The 27,073-nt window shown below is 41.7% G+C and overlaps 1 long non-coding RNA gene across 1 annotated transcript; it reads left to right on the top strand.

Moving 5' to 3' along the window:
- Positions 1–108: 108 nt before the first annotated feature.
- On the top strand, positions 109–25,367 carry LOC126298422 (uncharacterized). The gene is made up of 3 exons (XR_007552604.1): positions 109–180; positions 8,009–8,080; positions 25,282–25,367. It is a non-coding gene; the product is annotated as an uncharacterized LOC126298422 (long non-coding RNA).
- The last annotated feature ends 1,706 nt before the right edge of the window (positions 25,368–27,073 follow it).

Raw genomic sequence — 27,073 nt, 5'->3', positions numbered from 1 at the left:
CAGCCTTATCTTGGCGGCGGCCGCTCCGGAGGCTCACTCGAGCGGCTGAAGCTACCAGGAGTTGTTCTGTCGCTGGTCGCTCAGCGCACACAGGCAGCTAGCAAGCAGGGGCAGCAGCGGCAGTACATCCGTTCCTCATCGCCGCAGTCCATCTCGTGGTGCTTCACTTCCCAGCAGTAGGTAAGTGGATTTTAGAGGTGTCTAATATTTGTTTGAATTCCACGTCTCTCTTAAACAACAGGTGTTTGGCTAGTTTATTTCCATAGTTGCTCTGAAATTGTATGATCTGTAACACAGGCCTTGAGGCTGAGGTAAACGCTCAAATGGCTTACGTGCCTGTACTGGAGGTGTTTCAGTATCACAACTATGAACATTTGCCTCTGATAGGTTTAGATACTTCTTTCACTGATGAAAATTTCTTTATGGGTTTAACTTCTTATAACATCACTATCGTAACTAATTGTAATTACTGTTTTATCCAGGCAACAGTGTAGCGCATACGGAGTTTTTCCGTGATTGTTTACGTTGTTATTAGGTTGTATGGATTAAGTTCACGGGGAAATTTTCTTGTAACTGTGAGGTTCAATTGACACCGGAGTTGTCACTGGCATTCAAGATGAGAGGCGTTCAACCGACCATCCGACTATTCTGATTACGTGTCCCTAAAACCATGTGAGTGGAATGCTAAAGCTTCCATCAAAAAGGTCAACTCATCCTTGTGCAACATAAGCGAGATCTCAGCGTTAAGCCACAACGATCCTTTCCTTTATAATTATCAAACTTTCTACCGCAGTACGAATAAACGACGTAAATTTGTCGTTCTATTACTTTCGTCAAGAACAATACAAGACAGTATTTTAGTTTAGCATATTTCAGTTTTTCACAGTTTCACTACTTGCATAATGAGAAGACAACTGAAACTTTTATCGAACTAATTTAGTAAAATTTATTAGCTGTTTGTTGAATCTCACGTTGAATTAGAATTGCATTAGAGGAGCCTATGTGAATGTGTACAATTTACACTTAAATATGTTCGGGATTTTGCCTAAGAAAAACTTATCGACATACGTTGAAGAGAAGCTAATAATTTCGTTATAACATGAGGCACGAGATTTGTCTAGGGTTAAAACCTGCTCGCACAGAAAAACTGTGTTGGCCCGGGACTTGAAACCGTTATCTTAGATTTCGCGGGCAATGCTCTTGCCGAGTGATTTAATCAGGAAGGACTCACGTTACACCCTTCCTGTTTTAATCCACAAGGAATTGTCAGGATATGACACAGTCGTAACAGACTGAAACATTGATTCATTGTCTAGTGCTGTTTGCTTTTATGATTCAATTTGAAGTTCTTCAGGATAAACAGGTTTATCAAGGCGGACTACTCTGAGTGTATGATGTCATTTGGAACGTAATCTCAGGTGTATCATATGTTACATTTAACCAGAAGTATTATGCACTGAGATGGTTCAAAAAACTGCGGATAGCGTTTTTTCCCCTTTGTTTCCAGAAATAGCTTCACCGAATACTGTAACTAGGAGCACGTCCTCTTTAACGCACATCATACTAGATTATGCATAAATTGATACTTCGCTCTCGACGAACGCGTCATTTTACTGAGCTGCATTAATTTTTACAATACTGTGTGTGTGTGCTTAAATATGAGATTATTAGGGTATAAAGCAAAAGTTTTGTGTTATATACAGTGTAGACGACATAAATTTTAAAACGTGCATTGCAGTCGTCTCGTCTTCAAATAAATAAGGCGAAAGTGAACACTTAAATGTAGTGCTCCCGTTTCACTTGAAATATGATACTCACCTTTAAAATGTGATGTACTGTAATAAGTGTTCCACATGCATCATAACCCGATGGGTAATCCAGCCAGAAAAAATATCTCCGTTATAAGATTACTTTGTGTACAGAGACCCATCAAAGTCGCTCGGTCTACAAGTAAGTACTTATATTATCTCCTTCACGCAGTTACCTCTAGTGGGTCTTGATATTTACTAACAGTAATAATATTGTTCACCTCCTATAAAGCCAAGGTAGCAATATGCTCCACTGTTGACGTCATAATTATTCTCGTTTCTCGGTGGTTATAATTATAATGTGGTTTTATGAGAAAGTAATCAGTGGTATAGTACATAAGTATCTAGGAGTGAAATACATAGAGCATATCTATAGTCTCCGAGGAGTTGTGGCGTGATATCAAGTGCCGGTCTCCCAGGCCAGAGTGAGAGACTGGGAACAAGTCGTCAGAAGTAGGATGGTTATTTCTGGGCTCACACGGAAACTATGTGCGGAGCTATCTATACTCTGAAATTAAGACGAAACGGTGATTAGCTATTCGCTTCCATAACGCAATTAAACAGCTTTTTAGACAACATTACTAAATTACATTACGGACTAGTTCTTTTCATACGAAGTTTAGAGATAGTAGTTACCATGGAATTATTTATGTGTCTCAAATTAGGTTAAATGACGCAAGATGATTCAGAATTACAGGAGCAGAATCTCCGGAAGTCGTGCACTACTACTGCAGTACGATGGGAAGTGTCATACCCTGGCAGCCAATATCAATCATTAAAGCGAAATACTTTCGTTTGGTAGATATTTCCATATTACGAAGTGATTACAAGAATCCAAATCATCAACAATTTACCATGAAGTAGTCTCCACAAGAAGAAACGAGCAGAAGAATATGTCATTCGATGATAAAGATCATATCACACTGTTAAAATTAGTCACTAGTCCCTGATTTAACAGACAAATATCGGTGACCAAGTAAGGCACTATTCATTCAATGTGATATATTCTTCAGATGCTTGGAGATCCTGTTTGCCACGCTTTTCAAATTACATTCTTCTCGAAGGAGGATTAGATAGGGGATCCTTTGAGAGGCTCTAAGGAGGGAGAAAGGAAAGAATGTGAACTCTTGTTGTCATCCAGGTCATTAGAGACGGAGCACAAGTTCAACTGGGAAAATATAAAGGAGGAAAACAACCACGGTCTTCTTGAAGGAATCATCACGGTCTTAACTTGAAGTGATTTAAAGTAAATGGTATAACACATATCTTGCACGGAAAATCTAATTCATTATGCTTTTCCCGATTATGAGTCTAGTAACTGAAACACTGCGCGACCAGACTCTGTAGCCGTTCAGTAACCAGTATGAAGAGCATACTATTAAATTTAGTGCAGAGCAGTGTTGAGTTTCTCGTCCGAGAATCCTGATTCCAGTTTAGCTGTAATATTTCCAAACCATTTAAGGACAATGGGATAATGATTCGTTTAATCAAACGACCCAAGGATGGTATCAGAAGACAACACATAATACTCTACATGAGCTTCTCTTTGCATTGAAATAAGAGCGATTGCTGTCACGATGCTATAACAGCAAAAGTCAGCAAAGATGTCATTAGAGATGTAACACAAATTGGAGAGAAGTAGTGCAAGAAACTGAACAGAGAAAGTAGTGCAAGAAACTGAACGGAAAATGATCATTCAGTTTTTTGCACTATTTTTCTCCAATTTGTGTGACATGTCTAACGACGTCTATGCTGACTTTTGCTGTTATAGCATCGTGACAGCAATCGCTCTTATTTCAGTGCAAAGAGACGCTCATGTAGAGTATTATGTGTTGTCTTCTAATACCATCCTTGGGTCAGTATCCACCAATGTCACCCATATTTTGTAAAAATTATAGCCACTTATCAGGGTCGTGCTGGAATCTGCAGTCGCTGTCTTTCCTGTGAAACTAGTTTCAGTTCTTCTAAATTAGATAAATCAAGTCGTACACCACTGAATTATGAGTACCAAGTTCACGTTCAGACTAAGTTTTATGTCTACGTCTTTGTGGATACCACTAGGCAATGGGGAGAAATCTATTGATGTTTCCTGATTCCTTGTTGCATCTTTCAAGATTCACTTCTGAATCGTCCCACTATCATAAAAGAGTTTTCTCCCCTAATTTTTTAACACCTTGTCTTTAATGTTGTTTTGTGTCTGCATAGACTTCTTTCCTTCTTCAAATGGGGATTTTAGGTGTATTCTTACATACGTTTTTTCAATTTATATGGGATCGTCTTCAGGTTGCTTGTGACTTTAGATTTCAGTGGCGGCGGTCTATAAGATTCAATATCAGCATTTGCTAGGATAGCAATGCACATACACTCCCGCCTGTATAAGTTGTACTAAAAAAAAAAAAGGTTCACATGGCTCTGAGCACTGTGGGACTTAACATCTGAGGTCATCAGTCCCCTAGAACTTAGAACTAATTAAACCTTACTAACCTAAGGACATCACACACATCCATGCCCGAGGCAGGATTCGAACCTGCGACCGTAGCGGTCGCGCGGTTCCAGACTGAAGCGCGTAGAACCGCATGACCACTGCGGCCGGCCTGTTCGTAAAATGCTGTCTTAGTTCTATGTAGGTTGGTTACCTTGAAGAGCAACTTTTTAAGGACTAAGGCCAGTGACGCAATTCTAAAGTAAGGGCTTCATTGCTTGTATAACAGAGTGTACAGGGCGTCGTCCTGCTGGGAGCTAAGGCGAGACCTCATTCCATATGGAAGTAGCTCTTACGACAAACCGAGGGCAAGCTCGGCCAAGACGCAACCTTCTGGCACTGCCGTAGCAATGCAGGATGTAATATACGAACAGGGTTTCAATTCAAAATAGTTGTCACTATACAAACTGTTGGGACTTTTTAACACAGTAACTATCAGTACTGTTGTCATAATGTACGGTACATATGACTGAGTTAGAATAACGCACGAACGTTTTTTTAATACATAAATTTGGCTAATGTAAGTCGTATCACTTTCACACTTACATGCGCTAAACTTGCATTTTATTTGATTTTCAATTGCCATATCATCAATCAAACGGTAAGACACAAAGGGCTCTTCTAACGGCTTATGCATCGTCCATGTAATAATTAGGCAGAGATGAAGAAACTTACCCAGGACAGACTAGTGGAGAGGGGTGCATCAGACCAATCATCGGCCAGAAGCTTACAACAACAACAACAACAACAACAACGATAAAGACAATAGCAACAACATTGCCTCCTCCCTAAAGGCAAAAATGAACCCTTTCGCTTATAATTATAATAAGCATTGGCGTAAATGTTGTGACAAAAATCATTGATGCTTGCTACATTGACAGTGGAACCTGGTATTGTCGATACTCGATAAGGCGTGAGCAGCAATACATTGAGATGAACTTCCAGTGACTTTACCGGTCGTACTGACACAAGAGAGAAAATCATAGACTGTGGTACATTAGTCTTGGTCAGCGTAATAGACTGCAGACATTGTTTCAAGTAGAGAAAGTCACTGAGAAAAACGAACAGATCCTATAGGGTAACGGATATGGGAGCCAGAAATACATATTCGAAATCTGATTTGCCTATGAAGTATTGATATAAATTTAGTTCCAGTAACAACGTGACCTACCTCTTGTCAAGCTGTATTTCAGTCGATCACATCTCCACGTTGTTTGATACTCCACGGTTCGACGGACAGCCCCTTGAAAATCTTGTATGGTTAATTATGAAATAATCTATGTCGAGCGCTACATGGCACAGAATAAGTTGGATAGTGCTTTCGAAGAACTGAGGAGCCTCCAACAGTAATAGTTTCATACAGTCTTCTTTATTCGTTATTGTTGTGACCCTAAGTGCCAAGACTGGTTCGAAAAAGCTCTCCACTCTAGTCTCTCATTTGAAAACGTCTTCATCTCTACATAACTACTTCAACCCTCACCCATATGTGCCTATTTACTGTATTCAAGCCTTGGTCACCCTCCATTTCCCCACTACTGGGACGATTCCATGGTGCCTCAGGATGTTTCGTTCAAACGAACCTTTATTTTATTCTCTTTGAGCCACTCATTTCTTGTTTCCCTAATTAGATTCAATACCTCAAATACCTCTAAGCACTGTGGAACTTAACATCTGAGGTCATCAGTCCCCTAGACTTAGAACTACTTAAACCTCACTAACCTAAGCACATCACACACATCCATGTTTGAGGCAGTATTCGAACCTGCGACCGTAGCAGCAGCGCGGTTCCGGACTGAAGCGCCTACAACCGCTCGGGCACAGCGTCCGGCTTTCAGTACCTCATCATCAGATATTTGATCTACTCATCTAACCTCCTGTATTCTTCTGTAGCACCACATGACAAAAGTTTCTGTTCTCTTATTGTCTGAAGTGATTGTCATCTAAGTTTCACTTCCGTGCAAGGTTACACTCTAGATAAATACCTCCGGAAGAACTTCCTAACACTTAAATCTATAATCAACGTCAACGAATTTTTCTTCTCGAGAAATGCTTTAATATTCAGAATTTCCAGTAAACATTGTCAGAAGTTTTTATAAGTTCAAAACTGCTGCAATCGTACGGTTTTCTTCCTTCAACGTATGTGCTAGGATAAAACGTAGGGTCACTATAGCCTCCTAACGTTTTATATAGTCTCTACTTTGGTCAATGTTAGATATTTTGTTAAGCAAATAGCAAAAATCATCAAGCACTTTTAGTATCCCGTTTCCCAATCAAATCCATTCAGCTGCACTTGATGTAATTTGACTACATTCCATTACCGTTGCTTTACTTTTGTTGGTATTCACCTGATAATCTCCCCACTATCCATTCTCTTCAACTACTCTTCTACGTCCATTGCCCTCTCCACTGCACGTCAGAACTCCTTTTTGCTTGACTTTATCAAATGTCCAGTGGGGTACAGATTGAATAACATCGGGAACAGGCTGCAACTCTGCCTAATTCGTTTCTCAACTACTGTTCCCCATTCATGTCGTCCGACTCTTGTAACTGCGGTCTGATTTATGTACAAGTTAAATAATGTTTTGTTCCAAGTAGTTTACTCTTCTACATTCAGAATTTCCAGTAAACATTCTCAAAAGCTTTTATATGTTCATAAATGCTGCAATCGTACGTTTTCCTTCCTTCAACTTATCTACTAAGATAAATCGTAGGGTCAGTATTGCCTCACGTCTTCCTAAATTTCTTCGGAACTGATACTTATCTCCTCCGATGTCGGTATCTACTAGTCTTCCCAGTTTTCTATAGATTATTTTGTATTAGTATTTTACAGCTATGTATTATTAGAAAGATAATTCGGTAATATTCACACACGACAGCATCTGTCTTCTTGGCAATTAGAATTATTACATTCTTCTTGAAGTCTAAGGGATTTACCATGTCTCATATATACTGATGAGCCAAACTATTATAACCAGGTGCTTAGTAGCGGGTTGGCCCATCTTTGGAACGCAATGCACAATGTGGCATGGATTTGACAAGTCCTTCGTAGGTTTCTTGACGTACGTGGCACTATGTGTCTACACCCGCAATTCCCGTAAAATACTGCCGGTTCTTTGTGGACTCGGAGCTGGCTCCCAAAAACGTGCCAGATGTCTTCCACTGATATCTGATCAGGTAATTCTATTGGCCAAGACATTAACGTGAGTTCACTATCATGCTTTGAGAACCAATGTATCACTACTCTGGCCTTGTAACTCGGTCAGTTATCCTGCTGGAAGATGTCATCGCCTCCTTGGGAGACATCAAAAATGAAGGGCTGCATGGTGTCCACAGTAATGTTCATGTATTCCACAGTTGCTACGGTGTCTTAGATTTCTACCATAGGCCCCATGAAAGCCCAGGTGAATGTCCTCCAAGTCATAACACGACCTCCACAGGCCTGCGTCCGTGGAAAGTTTCCATTGGTCCATGATTACGCGCTCAGTATAATCGTAATTATCGATGTATGCGCTATCGTTGTTGCTAAATACCTAGTGCTCTCGTATGGTATTCTTTCTCAGAACCGGTTGAATATCGCACCGTATTGACGTTTGTTACATCTAAGTACGTACTGCACTCACATGAAATATGAACAAAATCGATGATAAACAGAACGTACGCTTTTCTTGTTAGTGCAGTTCTTTCTACAGGAATTGTTATGTTGTTTACGTTTTTGCAGGGCAGGCGTTTACCATATGGCATTCTGGTACATCACTGTCACTGTCCTGGGTGTTACAGCGTATCTTCCAAGGTAAGTACATTTACTGATTTAATTTCTTATTTGATCATACATTCTTATTCTTTATCGGATTTTTCACGTGATTTTGTATTTTCAATGATTTTATAGTAAACAAGGCAATGCAGCGATCTCCATTTATGCCTTGGTTACTATAATGCTGAACTTTATCTTCGTTGTTGGAAAGAAGACGCTATGGCCTTTCATGTTAGGATGTGCAGTGACCTCTATTTGTGCCTTGTTTACCATAAAATCATTGAAAACATATAATCATGTTATTTCCAACAATAGAGCGAATGTTCCGTCCGGCGGTTTTTAATTTTTTTCCCCACTTCATTCTGTATGTAACTGTAAAAATGTGCCTGATGTCAGTAACATCAAACGTAGCAGAATACATAGAATAAAGTGGAGGACTTTGAAGGCGTTTCGCTGTTGATTGCAAGTTTACAGTTCTGTGCCAGTAACAAAATTTTTATTTCATCTACTAGATCCTTCTACAGTTAAACCATCATCAATAGGTGGAAGACGACTTTTACGTGTTTTTAGAAGCAAACACTGGAATTTTTTTGTAGTTGCATGCGAGTGGCTATAAGGTCTTCTTGAAAGTGCTGAGAAGAGCAGTATGTGAGCTTCATTCACAACTCCACCATTGAGTCATATGATGTTCAGTGAAAAGCATGTGTGATTTCCACCCAATAATGCAGCGAATATTCTTTTCTTCTTGCATCTGCATAATGCAACAGAGCTTGAAGGCCGTTTCACATGCTGTTGGAAGAAATTTCAGATGCTTGCTACTAGAAACACATACGTATGTGGTACCATACTTTCAGCCTGATGATGGTTTACCGGTAGAAGCGGATGATGAATGAAATAAAATGTTTTTACTGACGCAGATCCATATATATATATATATATATATATATATATATATATATATATATATATATATATATATATATATATATATATATATTCATTTTGTGTAGCATTCGTAATTCTCATAACACAGTACGTAATGAATGAATCTTTATTCTCCGCTGCTGACGAAATGAAAATCACTAACTACTATATTATCCGAAGCTTACTACAGTTCCCTTGTTCTTTTTTTCCAGTGTAATTGTACAAAATGAACATTATCGTTGGAAATCATCGCTGAAGTCAAAAAACGGACAGCATAGTTAATTACTACCCTTTATTAAGCGCAATATTATCATAATAGATAGCTGCGAAATTTCCATTACGAAACACATCCACGTGAACCATAATGTACTCATATTATCTATGATCACAAATAATGGCATCTAATTATTTAAGGTAAAATAATATCAAACCGAGATTACTGGCAAAAGGTATCGATTCACTCGAAATGTTTGTCGCGACACACACTGTTTGCGATTTACAGTTTCTCTAAATGCTGCGGAAAATCCGGTTACAGTCACTGTGTAGCAGCAGAATTCACAGGGGACGACGCGCTTCCTTCTCTAATTACCTCCTGGAGCCGGAGCAACACATCGCAGCTCCAGAAGGGAGATCCGTTCCCCTTTATTCGCTCCAGATGGCCCACACGACGGTTCAAGTTACAATTTAAACGAGTACCGGGAGGCTGGCATCTGCTGCGAACGCTAAGTACCGGCCGAGATTTAAAAAAACGGTTCCTCCCTTCATCTTCGTGCTGGGGTCAACTAAGAGTTGCTGTAGCACGGTCATTTTAGATTAACGAGTATTCACAACTGTTGTTGTCATTTGGTTATTGGTATTTAGGTCATACTCTTAAGCTCCGTTTTCTGGCTAATAATTCGTCGCTTTCTGCTAGAGGCATCGCCAGACTATGAGGCAAGTGGTCTAGTGGTTTCAACAAACGAGTACTTTAAGTTGGTAAGCACAGCCACTACAGCTAACCGTTCTGTCACATGCGCAAAACGGTATAAAGTCATCCTAAAGGCACCATACATCGCCAAATCTATCCGAAGTGGGCAACGGACCACGTTTGATGGACAAATGAGCGCTACTTGGTTTATTTAACAAAAAGGCTCTAAACGTTTTAAGAATAATTTTTCTTCTGTTCTGTGACGCCGTTATACACTCTTGCTTCGTAATGATTAGACCCTGTAGACACTTTAGTTTGGGAGAATCACATTTAGTGTCACTTTGATCCAGACCATACTGACTGCAGGATAAGTGCTATTGTGTTCCTTGAGTCATGTGTTAATGCCTCTTTTGTTGGCTTCATTATTCATCTGTCTGAATGATACCCTCTACAGTCCTGTCGTGGTTAACGAAGGACGTAGTTTTTCTACGGAATCCAAGTTTTCTGTTCCTCTTGTTGGTATCAGACTATGAAAAAGCACGTTTTGTTAGACTTTTGCTAGATCTACGGTACGCTTCACGAAAGGCAAGAATACTTTTACGTTAACAGACTGCTTCATTAGTCGGGACGGTTTTTCTAAATGAAATTATGTCACTTGTGGAAATTATCTTCCCAAGAGAGGTCTCAAATCTTTGTAGGGACTTACTCTCCCCAACTTACTCTTAATAGGACGAAAGCAGTTTATGAGGAAGTGATAGTTTCGCTACTGGGAACTCACCATACGCAATTACCACAAATTTGATTAAAGAAAGCATTGTGGGACGATGGAGGAAGAATCTATGAACCACCGTGATTGTTCAGAAGATATGGCCATTATGGAAAACAAGGGAAAAGCACTGCGTCCTTCACAATCTGCTGGTACTGTCGAAGAACAATAATAACTTCCTCTAGTAGTGAGAACTATCGTCTTTTTTGTTACAAGAATTGAAAAAGAAACAATATATATGTACAGCATTCAAACCAACTAAAGTTGAGCGGATAATTTAATTCCACAAATACCCTGTAACTGAAATACTAAATATATTTAATCGCAAGAGTACACCAGATATCACTACTGTAAGTATAACTTTCGAGGGGTACAGGAGTGTACCACCAAAAAGTCATTAACACAGGCTCCAAAGAATACAAGTTCAACTCTCAACCAAGCAAACAAACGTAATCAAACAGAAGCGTTGGACTAAGTGCTGAGTCGAGCAGACGACTAAATATAATACCCAGAGAAATGTTTGTCTAAGTGTAACCATTACCGCATGAGAATTTATATAAACGACATTGTAATTCATAACTGTCAAATGGTTCTGAGCACTATGCGACTTAACAGCTAAGGTCATCAGTCGCCTAGAACTTAGAACTAATTAAACCTAACTAACCTAAGGAAATCACACACATCCATGCCCGAGGCAGGATTCGAACCTGCGACCGTAGCGTTCGCTCGGCTCCAGACTGTAGCGCCTAGAACCGCACGGCCCCGGCAGGCCATAACTGCCAGTACAGCCTCGACAGGAAATAAAAAGCGCTCAAATCACTTACGTTGAAGGCTTTGGTGCTAAATAAAGCAAATAGCACTTATTCTGCACTGAAAGATATCCATAACACAGAGGTGACGATTTCTGAAAAAAAAATGGATATGTCATGACGGGATAGGTTTATCTGATCTTGCTATCTAAACTAGTCCAGAGGTTCAGAGCATGTATTTTCCGAAGTAATTAAGTCAGAGAACTAAATCACTATTAGCACAGCCTCTGACGATGTCTATCGCATCAGGAGATGACATGATAGGCAGAAAATTGTTCCCAATTCCGCAACACAAGTCCCCAAAGCTACGTATCACCAAACACTGGCCGTGAATGCCTGCCTTTCATGATTCTCATTCACTTCGTTTCATTCAACAAATATTAATGATATTTCTCAATAAGACGGCTATCGCATTTAAATAACTTCCAGCTTAGAAACTAGAGTTTCTCATGTACCAGTTGCAGCTGTTACAATAGCATTTGCGTGGTAGATAACGTTATCTCTCGTGCTTTGGTTTAATATCCAGTCCTACTGGTAACTAATTCTATCTCTGTCACGATTCCTCTATCTACATAAATTCACATTTCAGTTCGTTAGGTCTAGCGCACGTCATTTTCTGCTTTCAGAAGTCTGCAGTGTCGAATACCCAGTGCACATTCAGTAATGTTCTCATTTTTAGCCGTACATTCGGCTGATGACTAAATGAAACTCTCCGTCGCTCCTGCTCCCTAGCAGTGCATGATATACAGGGAAATTACAAAGTCTATGAAAAATTTCAAAATCGTTCTACGGTGAATTATAACACAACAAATTATACAGTATGTGAAAAAGAAATTCTCAAAGTTTTTAACAAAGTTTTTAAATGTTTTATGTGTCGATCCCTCTTCGCATGGCACACGTGTAATAGGTGGTCCACCTCGGCTGTGCCGAACCGAACATATCGTGAGAGACGGTAGGAACAGCTGCCCCGTTGGTGTGCCGAAATGTCTTAAGTTTCTGTGGTACAGTTGGAATATAAAACCTAGCCTTGATGTAAGCCTACAAGAAAAAATCGCAAGGCGTCAAGTCCGGCGATCGTGGTGGTCACTCGAGTAGCGCTAAGTCAGCGCCCGCAACATGGCCTATCCAGCAACACGGCAACGTCTCACACTGGTAATCTCATACATAATTGTTGAAACGTGTAGGGGAACCAGTTTGTCGAAAGATGAAACACATGCTACCAGTTTAAAATTTCTGCATGTGTCACAATTGCAGCACGTCGAGCCAGGTGACACCATTGACAGTTCACTCAGGGAAAAGAAGGCTTCATAGACTTGAAATTTAGTTTGTGTTCTGCAGTTGAATGTCCCTCCATATGTGTGTATTGTGTCGGTTGATCTTTACCAAAGGATGAAAGTGAATTCACCACTGAAAATTAATTTTCTTGTGAAGCCGACTTTTCCAGATGGTTCTGCATATCATTCCAGTACGGCAGACGGGCTTATGGCCTACGAGAGTTATAGTTTCTGCATCTTCAGTCTTAATCGCATACTAAGGATTTTCTGCATTTTTGGCTGGGGGATGGTAATTGGTGCACTGATTCAAGAGGTAGACTTCGTGGGTCTTCGCAACATCACGTCCCTGACACAGTCTACTGTCTGTCCTAACATGTCCTGTCGGCCCCTAACATTGAGCGTCGCCAACAAACAATCCACTTCGAATTTCTTGTGGCACGTCATTAAGCTGTTGAAAACTCGTAATGTCTTGCAAACTTGCCACGGAAAACCGTTTCCACACTCACCACCGATTAGCAACAGGTAAACTGTAACACACAAAATGCTTTCTCTGTCTCGTTCGCCGCCGTTTTCAGGAATTACGCTCGATGACACCCCTGTAGGTGGTTTCCAAACTAACCTGCCGGCGTCACGTTGGGAAAAAAGCGTACTGTAACATTTGCTACGCTATGTTTAGGCAGATATTACACTATCAGATTTTCTTTGTCAAATAAAATTTGATAGTTTAATAAGAACCTTTGGAAAACTTAGGCTTCGCTAAAAAATTTCTTAGATCTAGCGCCCCGCCTTAGATTTGATCAAAGAAAGCGTTAGTCTTCCGTTTGCTTAATAGAGAAATGTAACCGCTTGCCACTTGCAGCGCTACCACCGCTACAGCTGTCTAACATTTAATGTTTATCAACATGGTTTCGAAATTTACATGGTGCGTCGCACCTCCAGCAAAATTGATAGAAATTAATGGGGGAGAATAAGTACTCAATAACTTACTGCATCCCGAATACTTAAGTAGACTACAAAGGAGTGAGAGCTATAAAAGACTGCAGAGGCCATTACTCAAGAAGTAATATCTATAGTGCATACAAACAGTTATTTGCTTCAGATACTCTACCGTCAGGGCTTTGTAAACAGCTTCACACGTTTCTAGTTTTATTTCCGTCAATGCGCATTGAGGTATTCTAGTGCTATGCTGTAAATTAGAGTAGCTTTATTTTGTGGATTTATCATTTCTGAGGTGAGTGTTCTGCTTCGTAACGTTAGGAGCTACTCGCTAAACGACGTACTAATCTCGTCCATTGGCAAAGTAACTTTTATACGACTTTATTTCCCCGACTTGCAACTGCCGTAATAGATTTGTTCGATGCCTTTAGCACGGCTTCACCCATGTACATTTCTTTTTCTTTTCTTCTGCTCCTCTTCCAGGTGTAAATACAATTCAGTAGTGGTACACGCAACTGCAGAGCACAGAAATAAGTCTCCATCGGCCATTTTGAATGAAATGTGACCTCAAGGCCTTTGTCAAAGAAAATTTGATGCAATGCTATACACGTATTTGTGCCACGTCAGATAACTTTGTCAACGAAAACACGATGAATATTGGATCACATTTCTTTGTCGAATAAAATTTTATACTGTAATACCGGCTTTAGCCATTTACCTATACCGTGTTTCTAAAATGTTTCATGGACTTCACAATTACCTTGACTTACACTCGGCGACAGACATCGCTCTTAGGCTGCAGCTCCGAACTACGGCGACGAGAGTCTAGGAGTCACGAGGCCCCCGAGTCCAGTGGCGCAGGCGTAGCGGACGGAATGTAGTCGGGAAGATATTTTCACAGCGACAGACGCCGTCCTGGGGCCGCAGGCCAAACGGAAACGGGGAGAGCCGAGCTGTCACGATTTACGAAGCACGTTGTAGCTTCCTTCCCTCTACAACAGCTAAAGTCGGCTGCTCCCAGGGGACCGGCAGGTAGAGTTACTGGGCTGCTGTTATGCAGCTGCACGCCAGCTATGCCTGCATCCAATGATACGACCTCATTCACGGCGCAGCATCCTCTTCATGATTTAGTTCAGAGCACCTGAAGTCCACAGTTTACTGTCAACGTGTTCCATGGATTTATTTAAAAAACAGGACATAACTTTAAATTTTATTCGGCATTAAATGCAGAAGGCGCGCAGCGAGTGAAGACCATAATTTCCTCACAAGGGAACCTCCCCATCGCACCCCACTCAGATTTAGTTATAAGTTGGCACAGTGGACAGACCTTGAAAAACTGAACACAGATCAGTCGAGAAAAGAGGAAGAAGTTGTGTGGATCTATGAAAAAAATAAGAAAAATATACAAACTGAGTAGTCCACGTGCAAGATAGTCAACATCAAGGACAGTATGAGCTCAGGAGCGCCGTGGTCCCGTGGTTAGCGTGAGCAGCTGGTGAATGAGAGGTCCTTGGATCAAGTCTTCACTCCAATGAGTAATTTAATTTTTTATTTTCAGACAATTATTATCTGTCTGTCCTTCCGTCCGATGCGAGGTAACTGCGCCTACGGCGCTACACCTAAACAAACATAGAAACACACGACGTCACTTGACTACAGCGCACGGAAGAGAGAGTATTCCTGCTACCGAGGCTCCCTGGCTGGCAGTTTACTGTTCGCTACTTTGGACGAGAGTGCATTAAATTCGGGAGATGTATTTCGTGGGCAATTTGAATCCAGCAAATATAGCTCGCGACTTCAATAACAAGGTCAATGAATATTTTCCGTACTGTAAGTTTGCGGTGCGGTCGCAAAACACAGACGTCAATGAACGAACGGACAGATCATAACTTTGCGAAAATAAAGTAAACTTTTCACTCAAGGGGTGACTTGAACCATGGTCCTCTCGTTCCGCAGCGGCTCACACTAACCACGGCGCTCGTGAGTTCATACTGTCCTTGATGTTGCCTATCTTGCGTATGGACTACTCAGTTTCTATATTTTGCTTATTTTTTCTTTCATAGATCCACACAACGTCTTCCAGTTTTCTCCATTGATCTGTGTTCAGTTTTTCAAGGCCTATCCACTGTGCCAACTTATAACTAAATCTGAGGGGGGGGGGGGGGGGGCGATGGGCAGGTTCCCTTGTCACTAACCTATATGGATAATTCGTATTCCACATGAACTTGTACATGGTTGCCAATAAAAGCGATGAACTTTTGCTGTCGTTGTACTCATCTCTATAAAATGTATTTGAAAATATGTGGTGTACGTTTTCATAAACACAATGTCCACCTCATATGTGTTAGTAAATTGTATTCCCTGATGACTGTCCGTCATTGGACCAGACAACAAGAAATCGGTAGGGGCCAAATCGGGGCTGTACGGTGAATGGGCGCCTCGGCTTTCCCAGTTGGTCGATATGCCGTCAAAGACGTGTGCAATGTCGAATTGTCGTGTTTCACATGAATCACTTTCGTATTCCTTCGCACTCTCTTCTGTGCCTGTCGCTGGCTCTAAAACCTCCTACATACTGGTGCAGAGACGTGCTAAGTTACCGTGCACTAATTCCTCGTTTCCAGACCACTAAAAGGTGGCAGCGATTTATCTCCTTTCACCATTTCGAGAATAATCGTGCTTTTATTCTTATCGAATTCTTAAAGCAGAACAGGACAGACTTCCTTCCTTCTCACTCTCCAATCGTATATTATCTGCTGGAATGTACTAACATCGTACGCGCTTTTCGATACCCCAGGCTTTGAAACATGTCTTATATGGCATAGTGACTACAATTCTGTTGTGGAACGACCTGACGGATTGTACCACGTATGTTCGCCTCACGACGATTCCTACAGAGTACCAAAGCTGAGGATCTTCTCCCACCCGCCGTTTGTCTTCAATGCTAAATTACTTTTTCTGTCCGTCTTCATCCTGGTCAACTTCCATACTTGCTAGCAATAAAGAAAGGATAAACATAAATAAACTATAACACCCATATAGATGACGAGGAGGATAGTTGACAGAGGATACCTTGCACCACTACTACTCATTTCCTTTCCTGGTCCACTCACAAATGGAGCGAGGGAAAAGCGATTGCCTAAATGCCCCAGTACGAGCCATTATTTCTCTTATTTTGTCTTCTCTGTCCTCGTGCGAAGTGTATGATGATGGCAGTAAAAACTTTCTGCAGTCGTGTGCAAATATCGGCTCTCTAAACTTTCTAATTAGTGTTTCGCAAAAGGAACGTAGTCTTCCATCCAGGGATTCCCATTTTAGTTCACGAAAAATTTCCGTAATTGTCCAATGTTGATTGAAACTACTGGTAACAAATTATAATCATGCCTCTGAAATGCTTCGATGTCGTCCTTTAATCCGAATTGGCGTGGATCCTAAACACACGAATGGTAGTGAAGAATTGTATTATTTGTTTTGTATACGTTGTCTGCTTTGTAGATGAGCTATATTTTCCTAAAGTTCTCTCAATACGTGTGAAATCTGAGCGACCCACATCCTTAAATATTCTGTGCAGCTCTCATAATTATACACTGATGTTTCACAACCACTCTTACACACTGCGACATAATTGACAACGGGCACTCAACATTTCTTTCATTTCTGACGTGGCATCCATGACAGAGAGACTACTATTTAACAGCTATGGTTCACAGACACTAAGTCATCTATCAACAGCATAAAGACCATAGGAAATCACGGACGAACAAGTTAACGATCAGCTGAACCACAATAGACTGTTGGAATATTCTGCACGACTACAGGCCGGTTAACTTCCCAAACATATACCCAGACGTTGTTGACTTTGGGCTGGGAGTTTCTACATGCTCATATTGTCGTACTGTCCGTTTAAAACGGTCACATCGTGGGCGTCGAATAAAAAATTACCGTTTAACTGTATGTGCAATCCGTGAGTGGTTTTCATCACAGTACTTACTGATTTTCAGCGTGATGCACTTTTCAGATACCTCAATATATGGAATACAGACGCTATAAATTGTTTATTTCCATTGATTTTCCGAAATCTGAAATCTCAACTACATTTCTAAGTATAGGAAATTTTAGTTCCACCTTCTTGAATGGTGATTTGTTGTGATGAAGGCTTGCACTGTCTTCATGTTTTAAGTCTTTTCCTTTTCTTCCAGCATTGGACCGAAGTAAGTGAGTAATTCGAAACCTGCCTGTGTTTGGCAGTTATGAGATTGCGTGGGTTTGGCTGCAGGATGTAAACAGTCAGCCCTCACAATCTCATTCCTGCCAGGACACTAACGACATATGCCTGGCTCATTAGGAATATGACAAACTACAATAAATTGATATAAATGAATTTTGCTTAATAGCTTTAATCACGCGAGGAACTCTGAAGTATCTTTAGTGCGAACGTAAGTTCATATAAGTTGAAAGTAACTGCAACTCATTGATGCAGTTGGTTGCAGGTTAAAAGGCTGACGCTTGAAATTTATTCGGCTTGTGCAGAAGACGAAAACTGTGTTCTGAAGGAGGCACAGTAGTACACTTACAGATAAAAGGAATATTCAAACACATTTCGGGGTATTTAAAAAACCTTGCTTGATTTCTACGTTTCTCAGACGTCCTCCAGATTATTTCGTTTAGTCTTAGTGAAGCAGACATCCCTGAGAAGATGATATGCTGATTTTGTCATGCATCGTAAAACAGTAAATGCTTAATTTGAAAGCGATATACTCTTCATTGTAAAAAATTTTTGAAGACAAGAATTGTTACCCTCGATCTGGGCAACTATTGCAGTAGGTGAGATTAATTTTACTGCGATGGGCAGATGTGTATCATATGCGAAAGGAAATGTACACTATGTGATCAAAAGCAGCCGGACACTCCCAAAAACATACGTGTTTCATATTAAACGAATTGTACTGCACTGCCACCTACTGCCAGGTACTCCATATCAGCGACCTCAGTAGCCATTAGACATCGTGAGAGAGCAGAATGGGGCGCTCCACGGAACTCGGAACTCACAGACTTCGAACGTAGTCCAGTGATTGAGTGACACTTGTGTCATACGTCTGTTAGAGAGATTTCAACACTCCTAAACATCCCTAGGTCCACTGTTTCCGTTGTGATAGTGAAGTGGAAACGTGAAGGGACACGTATAGCACAAAAGCGTAGAGTCCAACCACGTCTGTTGACTGACAGAGACTAGGAACAGCTGAAGAGGGTCGTAATGTGTAATAGACAGACATCTATCCAGAGCATAACACAGGAATTCCAAACTGCATCAGGATCCACTGAAAGTACTATGACACATAGGCGGGAGGTGTGAAAACTTGGATTTCATGGTCGAGCGGATGCTCATAAGCTACACATCAAGCCGGTAAATGCCAAACGAAACCTCGCTTGGTGTAACGAGCGTAAACATTGGGCGACTGAACAGTGGAAAAACATTGTGGGGAGTGACGAATCACGGTACACAATGTGGCTATGGCGAATGCCCGGTGAACGTCATCTGTCGGCGTGTGTAGTGCCAACAGTAAAATTCGGAGGCAGTGGTGTTATGGTGTAGTCATGTTTTTCATGGAGGGAGCTTGCAGTTCTTGTTGTTTTGCGTGGCACTATCACACCACAGACCTACATTAGTGTTTTAAGTACGTTCTTGCTTTCCACTGTTGAAGAGCCCTTCGGTGGTGGCAACTGCATCTTCCAACACGATCGAGCACCTGTTCATAATGCACTGCCTGTGGTGGAGTGGTTACACGACAATAACATCCCTCTAATGGACTAGCGTGCACAGAGTCCTGACCTGAATCCTACAGAACACGTTTGGGATGTTTTGGAACGCCGCCTTCGTGCCAGGCGTCCCCGACCGACATCGGTACCTCTCCGTGTAGCACTCCGTGAAGAAAGGGCTACCATTCCCCAATAAACTTTCCAGCACGTGATTGAACGTATGCCTCTTCCTTCGTGCTGATGCCTCTAACATCTGAACCACTAGCTCAACTCATTTTAATACACTATTTTGCACAGAGTCTTAAAACTATTGCTCTTGATGCTTGGCTGATCTCTTTGTGTTGAGATACTGTAGACCTGCTAATATTCCTTGTAGTTCTGTCGATAAGTGTTTCTCCCTCTGTTGGGCTCTGTTGTAACCTGTGTGGCCTTGACAAGCTCACCGAGTTTCTGATGGACTCTCGGGATAGCATGTGCTTCTTTAGATCTGTTCCCCAGGACTGGTCGTCGACCTACTTGCTGCTCACAGTTAGTGGGACTCATTGCAGCAGTCTTCCTACGTCTCCTTCGATATTCTATCACCTGATTCCCTACTTTGGAATGACTCTAAAAAACCCACCCTACATCTGGGATCATTCTTTTTTGTCGCATCTTGGCACAGGTCCTATCACCAGCGTGGACGAAGGTGTGGCATGCGAAGGATGTTGATGACAATACGGGCTGAGGCCTATTAATTCACTTTTAACGGAGTTAGAGGGAGAAAAGCTCCTAGGATGATTAGCATATGGTATTCTGAAATGGAGAGGTGGAGTTGCGATGCATAGAGATGAATAAGGGTAAAAATACTTAAGTATTGAATTTAAGAACTATTTATTTTCCCACTAGTTGAACCTTATTCGGATAGGTGCCTTACAGTGGCTGTATATATCTGCAAATGACTGCACTCTGCATGTTAGGCCTTCCCCAAATCTCCCAGTTTCTGGGTTTTACATGACTCCGTCGGAGCCCTCTGCTTGCAACAAGTTCCAACAATACATAGTCAAACACCTTAATCGTAACTAGATAAAAGTACGAGACAGCACTTGTTTCTCCTTACATTCTGATGGACAGAAAATGATAATTATCACTCGTTGCAACCTACACAATCACATACCTTATTCACACTAGGAGACAAGTTTGAGACAGTACTTGTTCCTCTTTAGTTTTGGACAAACAGAAAATATCAAATGCTACTTTTTACTAGTAGAGACAAACTCCATAGAGTTTATTATTATTTAAATTTTGCTGGATACTTTCCAGAAACTCAGTTGGCCTCCCTAGAACGTGTACAATCTTCTCACAGCTTACGGCAGCAGCATCACTCTATAGTGTGCTTGAGGTTCGTTGTGGTAGTGCTCCTAACTACTACTAACTGCGACCGCTTCCTGCTAATGGCACCTTCTAACTCATGCTACTGACTAATTTGGCCCTATGCGCTAGCCGTTTGTATACTGATTTTTCAGGGCTCTTGGACGTACTTATACCGTAGTGTTGCTTTCTCTTATCTCTTCCGAAGGTATTAAAAAGGACTGAGGTTCATCCAGGACCTTCTAGAATGTTCTCAAACAATTTGCCTGCATACTAGGATCTGTTAGTCACCTTGTTGCCTGAGGGTGTTGTCCTGCTAGTCGATTCCAGATGCCCCTCCTGAAACCACGTCTACTGCATTGTCTTAGTATCACTTTTAATAAAGTTTCTCTACTTTCACCAGTCATATCGCTTCTTACATTAATAGAATTTCATAGCCATGAACATACCATGTCTTGAGTCACACACTGAGAAAGATGAAGTTGGTCACCTTTCGGTATTTTTATTCCCTTAACTTGCAAGGGAATTTGTATATCTATCTGCCTATACAAGGTTTCATCAAAACATTTTGGTTACTTACTACCTTCACAAATGAATACTTCTGTCTTCCAGTTCTGTTTTTACAGTATCTCCTATTTACTGTTTTTATATACCAGGTGATCAAAAAATCAGTATAAATTTGAAAACTTAATAAACCATGGAGTAATGTAGATAGAGAGGTAAAAATTGACACACATGCTTGGAATAACATGGGGTATTATTAGAACAAAAAAAAGTTCACGAAATGTCCGACAGATGGCGCTGGACAACAAAACGTCAGTGACTGCGCATGATAGTCGTGTAATGTAATGAGAATCAGATGCGCCAGCAGTCGCACCATGTTGACGTTACCTGAAAAGGCGCTTTTAGTGAATCTGTATTATCAGAATGGGAAATGTGCTAGTTCAGCGTTACGATCCTATCGCCATAGGAAGGGGATTCGAACGGGTAAAGGTCCGTTGACAAATGCAGCTGTGGCGAGAATGATTTCGAAGTTCGAAGCCACGGCTTGTTTAGGCGATAGACCCCGCAGTGGCCGACCGAGCACAAGGCGTAATGCTGCTGAGACGGTTCAGGAAGAAATGGAGACTGTAGCGGGTTCGTCCATGCACGGGGAAGTCAGCGCTCGTGCAGACGCACGTCGCACCGGCATTCCATACACTACTGTTTGGTTGGCACTTAGGCGTACGCTCCGATGCTATCCGTACAAAATCCATCGTCATCATGAACTGTTACCTGTTCAGTTAAGCGGAGGGCATTTGCGGTGTGGGCGTTTCAAAAGATGGCGGAAGAAGACGATTGGTTGAGTGACGTGTTACGAACCGACGAAGCTCATTTCACGCTCCGAGGGTCTGTCAACGCCCACAACTGCAGAATTTCGGCTACCGAAATTCCTAGAACTGTCGTGGAAACTCCATTGCACGACGAGAAAGTCACGGTATGGGTTGGATTTACCACATCTACCGTTATTGGGCCTTTTTTCTTCGAGGAAATGTGTGATTCTGGTTTTGTAACTGCTACAGTGACGGGTGAGAGGTACGCCGATATGTTACAGAATCGCATCATCCCCAGTCTGGCTGATAAACACCTGCTGGAACGTACGATGTCTATGCAGGATGGCGCTCCACCCCATATTGCCAGACGCGTGAAAGATCTCTTGCGCGCGTCGTTTAGCGATGATCGTGTGCTCAGCCGCCACTGTCGTCATGCTTGGCCTCCCAGGTGCCGAGACCTCAGACCGTGAGATTATTGGCTTGGGGGTTACCTGAAGTCGCAAGTGTATCGTGATCGACCGACATTTCTAGGGATGCTGAAAGACAGCATCCGACGCCAATGCCTCACCATAACTCCGGAAATGCTTTACAGTGCTGTTCACAACATTATTCCTCGACTACAGCTGTTGTTGAGGGATGACGGTGGACATATTGAGCATTTCCTGTCTTATTTGTTATGCTAATTGTTGCTATTCTGATCAGATGAAGCGCCATCTGTAGGACATTTTTTGAACTTTTGTATTTTTTTGGTTCTAATAAAAATCGTAATTCCAAGCATGTGTGTCAATTTGTACCTCTCTGTCTACATTATTCCGTGATTTATTCAGTTTTCAAATTTATACTGACTTTTAGATCACCCGGTATATCGTTTCTGTTTTTAGACACGAATTGCATAAAAATTAATTTGTGATTTCAAGGGATACTCTCGGTCAAACTGTCAAAATGAGCGGCAGGCCCCGAATTTAAAACATTGTACTACCTACATCTTTTTCGTATGAAACAACCAACCACTTGCGAGACTATTTCGTGAAGCACATCGCTGGTACGCGTTCTCCTTCTATAGTAATGTGGCATCTTCAGTGTGAGCGGCAGATGCTGCTGCACGTGCGGCTGAACGATGACTGACACCTTCTTAACAAATTCACTATTTATATAGACGAAACTGTTGCATCCTTGAGCCCCAGGTCCACGATGTACGACTAGGGGTTCTCAGCTGACGCTAGCAATCAGAAATTTTCTAAGTCCGCTGTCTGGGTGTTATCCCGTACGCGTGCCGTAGTCACTATAACAGCACGCGTACCTGATGGTTTGTTTGTGGTAAGCTGCTGCGTAATCACTGAGGTCAACGCTCACACAGAGTACATTCCATGTGGCTGATACAATACACTCGTTAATAATGTAAGCCATGTGTAGGGTTTTTTTTTTTTTGTAAGGATGATGGAAAGGAAATACATTACTTAACCCTAAAATAAATAAATCTTAATTTGTGCCAGTGCGGGTTAAAGGTGTTGACAATTGTAAAAAAATTACTGTCATGGGTGATCTCAATCATTATTATAGAAATTAAATAAAGTATTTCCTTTCCTTCATTTTTACACACATGGCTTACTTTGTTAAGGAGCGTATTGCATCAACCACATGGGGTGTACTCTGTGTGAGCGTTCACCTCTGTGATTACGCAACCACTTACCACTCTCTATTTACAAACAAATCAGCGGGTACACGAGCTGCTGTAGTGACTACAGTACGCGTACGGGATAACACCCAGAGGGCGTGAACGCTGGCGTCAGCCGAGAAGCACTAGTCGTACATCGCAAACCGGGGGCTCAAGGATGCAACAGTTTCGTCTATATAAATAACGATTTTGTTAAGAAGGCGTCAGTCCTCGCGCAGCCGCAACGGCATCTACCGCTCAGTCAGAAGCTGCCACGTTGCTATAGAAGGAGAAGGCGTACCTGCCCAACAGTCTATAAAGCAATAGACAGCATTGCCCCCAAGACCGAGAACTATGTAGGCTCACAAGTAGTCTTGCACGGTCCATCAGTTTTTTGTGGTGGAGTTCTGAACTTTACCCTTAGTAACAATGATGCCATTAAGCAAGGTAACGGTTGGCTAACCGTAGCCCTTGTTCGTGGATCTAAAGTCGATAAAGTGGTAGGAATGGAATCTTTCAATAGCCGTGACGTCATAGCTTATCGGACATTTCAGATTGCAGAGGTCTACAATAGAGATATGGGTAAATCATATTACCTGTGGTCGCTGCCTTTGGTTCTGAGGACCAGGAATCATCTTAAAATAAATGAATCTGTATCTGTGTCAGTGTGGGTTAAAGCTGTTGACAACTGTAAAAATATTACTCTCGTGGATGATCTCACTCGTTATAATAGAAATTAAATAAAGTATTTGCATTCGTTCATCCTTACCAAAAAAACTATACATGGCTTACGTTATTAATGAGCGTACTGCAACAACCACATAGGATGTACTCTGTGTGAGCGTTGATCTCAGTGATGACGCAACCGCTTATCGCTCTCTGTTTGCAAACTAACCAGCGGGTACGCGTGCTGCAGTAGTGACTACAGCACGCGTACGGGTCTTAAGAAGGTTTAAAGTCACAGAGTGAAATAATGTGGAAGCCACTGCACCAATTCAATTATCGCCAAAGCTCTGAACGTAGCAGGCCTGGTTAACGTGTTACTTGTCGAAGGCCATCTAGAAACAGCCATGTAGTATGAAAAAAGAAGGGCGAAGGGGGGGGGGGGGGCAGGATACTACGCTCAAGTATGATTTATTTATGATTAAGAAATGAAACAGCATGATGTGGACGTATTTCCTGGGTACATCGTTTCTCCTTCCTATCGCTTGAATTTAAACTGTGAAGGGTAGGAATCTACATCGGGCAGCATACCACTTAACAATTTCATTCAGTAGTCGCAAGTTCCTCAAAATAAACATCGACTGCAGCCCTCATTCTCACGACGCCGCCTGCCATAACAGGGTAGCTCATTACACTCCAAATAACCCACGATGTGATTTCATTTTCCCCTTCTGTAGGAACATGAATGCTGATAGCGGGTCCCCAAGTAAGAAACGTCGTCGAAACGTAATCAACGACACAAAACTTATAACAATATTGTCTGACAATTTCATCATTGTTCAACTGTTACTTGCTCTGACGTGTAATTTTTTCTTTTTTCTTTTCTTTTTAAGGGCACTGCTGTCATCAAGTCTCAAAAACAGGAGGTCTATAGTACTGGACATGGAAACGAATTGTCGGAAATTTTTAAGGCAGTAAAAGGTAAGAAGCACAAGACCAACTGATATGAACCTGTTTTTCATAAGTACTATAGAATTTCTTACTTGCTGTATGCTCACGACAATCAACGAGTGAGACATCAGAGGTACTGAGTGCACGGGGAGGCATTGGACTCGTGGTTGGTCTTACATCGTAAAAGAATGTGTGAGATCTCCCACGGGCTGAATTGCCTTTCAAGTGAGAACATCACTGTCTTCGCACGCAGCTGAGGTAAAAGGTAAGAAGCGTCAATTGAAAATAGTACTGTAATTACAGATATAACATCATATAACGCATTGTCTTTGCTGTTTCTTATTATCGTAAATCAAATATAATAAGTATCTACATCTACATCCACATCCATAGCCCGCAAACCACCTGACGGTGTGTGGCGGAGGGTACCTTGAGCACCTCTATCGGTTCTCCCTTCTATTCCAGTCTCTTATTGTTCGTGGAAAGAAGGATTGTCGGTATGCCTCTGTGTGGGCTCTAATCTCTCTGATTTTATCCTCATGGTCTCTTCGCGAGATATACGTAGGAGGGAGCAACATACTGCTTGACTCCTCGGTGAAAGTATGTTCGCAAAACATCAACAAAAGCACGTACCGAGCTACTGAGCGTCTCTCCTGCAGAGTCTTCCACTGGAGTTTATCTATCATCTCCGTAACGCTTTCGCGATTACTGAATGATCCCGCAACGAAGCGCGCTGCTCTCCGTTGGATCTTCTCTATCTCTTCTATCAACTCTATCTGGTACGGATCCCACACTGCTGAGCAGTAATCAAGCAGTGGGCGAACAACCGTACTGTAACCTACTTCCTTTGTTTTTGGATTGCATTTCCTTAGGATTCTTCCAATGAATCTCAGTCTAGCATCTGCTTTACCGACGATCAATTTTATATGATCATTCCATTTTAAATCACTCCTAATGCGTACTTCCAGATAATTTATGAAATTAACTGCTTCCAGTTGCTGACCTGCTATATTGTAGCTAAATGATAAAGGATCTTTCTTTCTATGTATTCGCAGCACATTAAACTTTTCTACATTGAGATTCAATTGCCATTCCCTGCACCATGCGTCAATTCTCTGCAGATCGTCCTGCATTTCAGTACAGTTTACTATTGGTAGAACCTCTCGATATACCACAGCATCATCCGCAAAAAGCCTCAGTGAACTTCCGATGTCATCCACAAGGTCATTTATGTATATTGTGAATAGCAACGGTCCTATGACACTCCCCTGCGGCACACCCGAAATCACTCTTACTTCGGAAGACTTCTGTCCATTGAGATGACATGCTGCGTTCTGTTATCTAGCAACTCTTCAATCCAATCACACAATTGGTCTGATAGTCCATATGCTCTTACTTTGTTCATTAAACGACTGTGGGGAACTGTATCGAACGCCTTGCGGAAGTCAAGAAACACGGCATCTACCTGGGAACCCGTGTCTATTGCCAACTGAGTCTCGTGGACGAATAGCGCGAGATGGATTTCACACGATCGTCTTTTTCGAAACCCATGCTGATTCCTACAGAGTAGATTTCTAGTCTCCAGAAAAGTCATTATACTCGAACATAATACGTGTTCCAAAATTCTACAACTGATCGACGTTAGAGATATAGGTCTATAGTTCTGCACATCTGTTCGACGTCCCTTCTTGAAAACGGGGATGACCTGTGCCCTTTTCCAATCCTTTGGAACGC

Source organism: Schistocerca gregaria, chromosome X (genome assembly GCF_023897955.1).
Source record: "Schistocerca gregaria isolate iqSchGreg1 chromosome X, iqSchGreg1.2, whole genome shotgun sequence".
NCBI lineage: Eukaryota > Metazoa > Arthropoda > Insecta > Orthoptera > Acrididae > Schistocerca > Schistocerca gregaria.
Note: the sequence above shows the minus strand (reverse complement) of the source record. Positions and strands in the feature narration are given on the sequence as shown.